We start from the raw sequence: 7,222 nt of genomic DNA on the forward strand, positions 1-7,222 counted from the left end.
TGCCGACAGTAGCAGTACTGGGCAGGGTTCACAGAAGCTACAAGGTGTAGAAGGAGTAAAGGAAGCAGGAAGAAGAAATTGAACCATGATGTAATTTCAACAGAGGCCTCAAGTTGATCCTAAGGGGAGCTCTGGACCCGGGATAGCTTTTGGGTTTGTCCAGAATGAGGCAAGGACACTGGTCTTTGTACCCCAGCAGACTGTCTCCCGGAAGAGGGTCTGAACTTGGGCAAGGAAGCTCTGGGTGGCTGAGGGCTAGGAGGGCCTCAGCTGCGAGCCATCAGTGTCCAGCACAGTGACAGCAGGGGAAGAAGCCCCCCAGGCCTAGTGGGGGCACACTCCCACACCCACCACACCTACCTACACAGAAGGGGATTTGTTAGGAGGATACGGGGGAAGCTCACAGCACGGAGGGACAGCCTGAAGGAACAACCCTCAGAAAGGACATGGCTCAGAGTAGCCGTGAGGTTTGGGAACTCAGAAACAAACGGGACGGTCTCTCTAGGCAACAACCATGGGGATGAATCAGCCCCCACCGTCAGTATGCATCTTTTCCCTTCAGCGTCCGGAGTCATCGGAGAGAGTCTACTTAACCTGACTTGGATCACCTGCTTGCTCTTTGGACAGAGAAGAGCATGGCCTTTTGACATTTGCTAGAAGGCTGCACGACCTGGGAGAAAACTGGTTCCCCAAAAAAGGCCAACTGTGATGTCATCACCAGAAGAAGAAAACATGTCCATTGGGCCCGGGCCATCGGAGTTGGAACCTCAGTTTGGGGTGTGTGGGGGCAAATAGCTTGAACTCATAAAATTTGAAAGTGCTTCCTCTGTAAAAAAGAAATATTACCTCCCTCATAAGATTTTTCAGGCTTCAGTTATATCTATAGCTATACCTATATCTATATCTCTGTACCTGTTTGTATGTATGTGCTTACATAAAAGAATTATGCATACATACATGTGTATACACACGGACATAATACATGTATGATGCCTATATAATATAGTCACCATTTATTTGAGTGTCTATAGCTCCTAGGTCCTCATCAACTATTTCCTATCATGTATCTGTGCATTGCATCTATTTGCTTTCCCACCTCTTCTTTGAGAGCAAGAGAAGCATTCAATATCCTAGTCCCCAAACTCTAGACCTGGAAACCCCCTTAGAGATGCTGCCTCTTTTTTTTTTTAAGTTTATTTATTTATTTTGAGAGAGAAAGAGGGAGAGAGAGAATCCCAAGCAGGCTCCACGCTGTCAGCACAGAGCCCAACTTGGGGCTCGATCCCACAGACCATGAGATCATGACCTGAGCCAAAATTAAGAGTTGGACACAACTGACTGAGCCGCCCAGGTGCCCTTAGATACTGCCTCTTTGTACAGAAGGGACTGTGGCATTGCAAAGTTTTACCACTTCACATTCCTCATGCTGGGTGTGGGGGTGTGCTTGACTTTTAATTTAAAAAATAAGTCAAAGAGTCAGGAGGGGAACGAGAAAAGCAAAAGGAGAGTTTTTCTGATAGGTCATCTACTCACAGAGGTACACACAAGCCTTCTCAGGGGGTTTCTTAACCCCAGGTGATGCAGGGAAGGGGCAGGAGGAGAGCAGGATAGCCAGGTAGCAGGCACCAGTGACATTCCAGAGTGGAGAACACAGTCCCCCATTTCTTTCATTGCTGATTATAGAGAACAGCATTTATTGTGGACCACGTGGGACCAGGCCGACTGGAATGGAGGAGAGAGTGTGAGACAGAGGGCAAGGGGGGGGGGGGGTGGCATTTTCTCTCCTACAGCTATTTTCAAGAGGAGATCTAATTCCAGCAACAACGTTTCGACTTCACTCCCACCAAAAGAGATGGCTTCTGTGGAATGCCTCTCAGCTTGCAAATGTTGCCTTTCCGAGGTCACACAAATAGCTAATACATCCATTTCCCTGAGATAAATGCCATCATGGAGGTCTTCTTGTCACTGTCAGGGGTTATGAGCGGTGTTGATGGAGTGGGGTAATGACATCGCAGGGTGATTGAAAGGGTTTGGGATGTGATTTCCTATTTGGTTCAGACAAAATAAAACCATTATCTGTGCTTCATCTTTTTTAAAGACATTGTTTCCCCAGCTCTTTGGCGCTTGAAGTCTGTTGCAGCACGGAGGAACAATATCAGCCTGTCACAATTATAGATCAGTTCATCACCACAGTCAGCCTCCAATCTCCTTGAACTCTTTTCAGGGGAAATGACTTTCCGGGGCCTACCTTATTCCCGGGTATTTTGCCTTTTGAAAAAGACGGTGCGGTGGTCATACATTCTCTGCGGAGAGCCCTCGGGCAGCACGGGGCCAGGCACACTGGGGAGTCTGCAGGTAGCCGTCTAGGAGAGATGGAGACCCCTCAGCCTTTCAGTCACTCTTGGTGAGCAAGAATGAGACACTCAGACACATGGACGTGATGGGGGCAAGCGGTTGCTTATGCAGGTTAAGGATACCCTTGATGTTGAAGGACATAGGGTTCCCTGGTACATTTCTTATCTGTCTCTGAAACATGCCCAGCTCAGTGAGCTCATGTGGCCAGGCCGCAGCAAGACTATCAGAAGGGCTATCAGTACTCTTGCCCGCACACTTTTACCTCTGGCCAACCTAGGAAGCCATGCCATTGATGTCCTGGCCCCTGACACTGCTTTATCCAACACCAGCCCGTCACCAGACCTTCTGTCGAAGTTCCAGGTATCAGATGGCAATCTCTACACTTTAAAGAGTTTTTCCATCCTGGGGGCCCTCCAAGCAGCAGGCTTCAACCCAGCCCTGCACACCTCCACACAAGGAGTAGAAGGTCCCGTGGTCTGTTACTTCTCCCAGAATCAAAATATCCCTAATTCATCTCCATAGGTGGGTGCAGCACATGTATCCAGCTGTCAACCAATCTGTTAGGGTGTTTTGAGGGAGCGTCTGGGTGGCTCAGTCAGTTAAGCATCCGACTCTTGATTTCAGCTCAGGTCATGATCTCACGGTTCATGAGTTCAAGCCCCTCATCAGGCTCTGCACTGAGAGCACAGAGCCTGCTTGGGATTCTCTCTCTCCCTCTCTCTCTGCCCCCATGCATGCATGCTCTCTCTCTCTTTCTCTCTCTCTCTCACACTCTCAAAATAAATAAGTAAACATTTAAAAAAATGTTTTAAGATTTTATTTTTAAATAATCTCTACACCCAACATGGGGCTCAAACTCATGACCCCAAGATCAATTGTCACATGCTCCACTACTGAGCCAGCCAGGCATCCCTACATTTTTAAACATTTTAAAACCTACATTTCTGTGGTATTAAGTACATTCACTTTATTGTGCAGCCGTCCCCACCATCCATCTCCAGAACTTTTCCATCTTCCCAAACTGAAATTCTATGTCCATGGACTATAACTCCCTATTCCTCCCTTCCCCCAGCCCTTGGTAACAACCATTCTACTTTTTGTATCTGTGAACTTGACAACTCTAGGAACCTCATAGAAGTGGAATCATACAGTATTTGTCCTTTTGTGACCAGATTATTTCAATGTGGGTATATAAATATCTATTCAAATTCCAGTCTTTAATTCTTTTGGTATTTTGGTATGTACCCCAAAGTGGGATTGCTGGGTCAAATGGTATTCCATATTTAATTTTTTGAAGAACTTCAATACTGTTTTCCACAAAGGTTACACCATTTACATTGTACAATTTTACAATGCACAAGGGTTCCAACTTCTCTACATCCTTGCCAACATTTGTTCGTTCCTGTTTTTTTGACAATTGTCACCCTAATAGTTGTCCTATTGATGTTTTTAAATGTAGTGATCACAGTTCGTTTAGAAAGTTGCTTCAGGATAAAGGGAAGAGAAGGTAAACGGGAAAAAAAACCAATGAGAAGAGGTCAATGAGTATGGGACCAAGAAACTAGTGAGTTAAAGAGGGAGTAGTGTGTGTGTCTGTGTGTGTGTGTGTGTGTGTGTGTTGGGTGCTGTGTATATATGTTTTACAAGATACCAGCCACCACCATCGATCTTGTTGCTGGTGACTGGACTTCTTTTAGATCTACGAAGATGGACACTCCAATCTCTCATATGTTTAAAATTTTTCATATATATTCTCAACTTACAACAAACTTAGACCATTGTCATCATTTTAATCTATTAGCTCCCCAAATATATTCATTAGTAATAATATCAATAAATATATTCAAATATATTTAATCTATTAGCTCCCCAAATATATTCATTAGTAATAATATCAATAAAAAATAGACAAATAGATGGCCACCTGGGAGGAAATACTTGTACTATCTGAAAGGGATTAGGATCAGTGCTTAAAACATACAAATAACTCCTGTAAATTAATAGGGAAATGAAGAAACCAAAGAGAAAAGTGGGTAGAGAATATAGATAAGCAGTTTGCAGATAGAAAATGAAAAAATGAAAAGAAGTACATGAAAAATCCTCAGTCTCACTAAAAATCAGAGAAGTTACAATCAAAACAATGAACCCACCTTGCGCTCCTTAGGATAGCAACTTAAAAAGATTAAAAAAAAAAAAAAAAGCACAAGTGTTTGTGAGCAGACCAAGAACTTCCCACTCATACTGCCATTGGAAATGTCAACTCAGCCATTCTGAAAAATAAACTGATGTTGTTTCACTACGTTAAATATGTTGAAGCCAAAGGAGGCAAAATCCCTTACTTGAATACCTTGGGCAGGCATGTAAGAAAATGTGAATGAAGACCTTCATTATAGCATTGTCTGTGGTACTGGGGGTGGGGAATGGCAGTTTGGGGTCCACCACAATGGGGCAAGATCAACAACAGGAGCGGAGTGCAATGAAGCAGTCAGAAGCAACAGATTGAAGGTACGTTCAACACCAACCTGGAGCGAAACGTCAAGACAAAAAAATCAGGAAACAGACGTCATAGCACCTTTAATACTATTTACGTACACTAAAAGCTCAGACACAAAACAGTAAGAATTTTTAAAGAATACATGCGTGCTGGGGATACCTATCAGCACACTAGGATGGGTGCTTAGGAGGGGGAAGGGGAATGGATATGAGAATTAGGAATAAAGAGAGAAAAAAAAACAAAAGAGGAGACTTATAGTAGACTGCTGATCATATAGCATGCTGAAGATGACGAGGAAAAATTAATACGGTATCTCAGGTCTCCTTAGCTGGGACCAAACATAAAATAAAAAAAGGGACAAAAAAGCAAAAGAAGGTCCAGTGATCAACACCTGAGCTGACCGTTTTGCCTTACATCGTGGTATCTATATGTATATGTCTATATAGAACTATATATATATATCTGTATATATATAGAACTATATATATGTTTGTATATGTCTATATAGAACTGTTCCAGAAGTTCTGCATAATAAACATGAGACCTTTCTTCCCACTTAATAGTGAAGGGTCGGATGTTTTCCCCCTAAGATCAGGAACAAGACAAGTCTGCTGTCACTACTTTAGTCAACATAGTACTGGAGGTTCTAGCCAGGGCAGTTAGGGAAAAAAGAGAGGGGATGGAATGAGATAAAGAAGAAAAAAAGAAATACAAGGAAGTCAGGCTAGAAAATAATTATTAAACTATCTCTATTTCTAGAGGAAATGATCTTATGTACAGAAGATCAAGTTGAGCAAGATTGCAGGATACAAGATTAATGACAAAAACCAATTGTGTGTCAAGCACACTAGCAGGGAAGAATCCAGAAATGAATTTGAGAAATTTACACTAGCATCAAAAAGAATAAAATACTTAGGAATAAATGTATAGAAAGACATGCTATTGTTAAGATGGCAATACTCTCCAAGTAAACCTTCAAATTCAACACGATCCCTATCAAAATCCCAGCTGACTTTCTTGCAGATGCAGCCCAAGGGATGTTAGACCTCATATGAAAATTCAAAGGACCCACAATAGCCAAAACAATCTTGAAAAAAGAGATACAAAAGAGAAGATTCATACTCTCCCATTTAAAAACTTACTGCAAAGCTACAATAATTAAGTCAAGGTGCTACCAGATAAGGACAGGCATTTAATCAACAGAATATGAGAATCTAGAAATAAGCCTTTATATTTATAGTCAATTGATTTTTGACAAGAGTGTCAAGATAATTTACTTGGGGAAAGAACAGGCTTTTCACCAAATGGCACTGGGACACCTGGATATCCACATTCAAAAGAATGAAGTTGGACTCCTTCCTTACTCCACGCGCAAAAATTAACTCAAAATGAATCTTAGACCTAAATGTTAGGGCTAAAAATTATAAGATTCTTAGAAGGGATGCCTAGGTGGCTCAGTCACTTGAGCATCTGACTCGATTTTGGCTCAGGTCATGATCCAAGGGTCGTGGGATAGAACCCCGTGTTGAGCCCCATGTTGAGCCCCACATCTGGCTCCATGGAGCCTTTCTCTCTTGTTCACATTCTCTCTCTTAAAAAAAAAAAAAAAGATTCTTAGAAGAAAACATAGGAAGAAATCTTGTGACCTTGGGTTAAGCAATAGTTTTTTAAATATGATACCAAAAACAAAAGTGCCAAAGTAAAAAATGGATATCAAAATGGTTTTATCAAAATCAAAAATGTTTAGAGGCACCTAGGTGGCTCAGTCAGTTGAGTGTCCAACTTCAGCTCAGGTCACGATCTCCTGGTTCATGAGTTTGAGCCCCACATCGGGCTCACTGCTGTCAGCCTGTTCCCCTGTCTCTGTCCCTCCCCGCCTTGTGCTCTCCTAAAAATAAATGTTAAAAAAAAAAAAAAAAAACAGTTTCTTTTAAAAAAATAAAAAGTGTTTATTCTTCAAAGGAAACCAATAAGAAAATTAAAAGACAACCCACACAAGGGGGGAAAATATTTTCAAGTATTTCTGAATCATATGTTTGTAAACGGAATCAAACAACAAATTCAGCAATAAAAGACAACCTAATTAAAAAATGGACAAAGGTCTGAATAGTCATTTCCCTAACAAACATATACAAATGTCCAATAAAGACATGAGAAGGTACTCAGCATTAGTAGTCACCAGAAAAATGAAAATCAAAACCACAATGAGATAGTACTTCACATCCACTGGAATAGTTATAATCAAAAAAGACTCACAATAACAAGTGTCGGCAAAGATGTGAAAAAATTGAGACCCTCCGATGGTAAGAATGTTGAATTGCCTAGCCACTCTGGAAAACTGTTTGGCAGTTCTTTAAAATGTTACATGTAGAG

This window comes from Leopardus geoffroyi, chromosome A3 (assembly GCF_018350155.1).
Source record: "Leopardus geoffroyi isolate Oge1 chromosome A3, O.geoffroyi_Oge1_pat1.0, whole genome shotgun sequence".
NCBI classification, from domain to species: Eukaryota; Metazoa; Chordata; class Mammalia; order Carnivora; family Felidae; genus Leopardus; species Leopardus geoffroyi.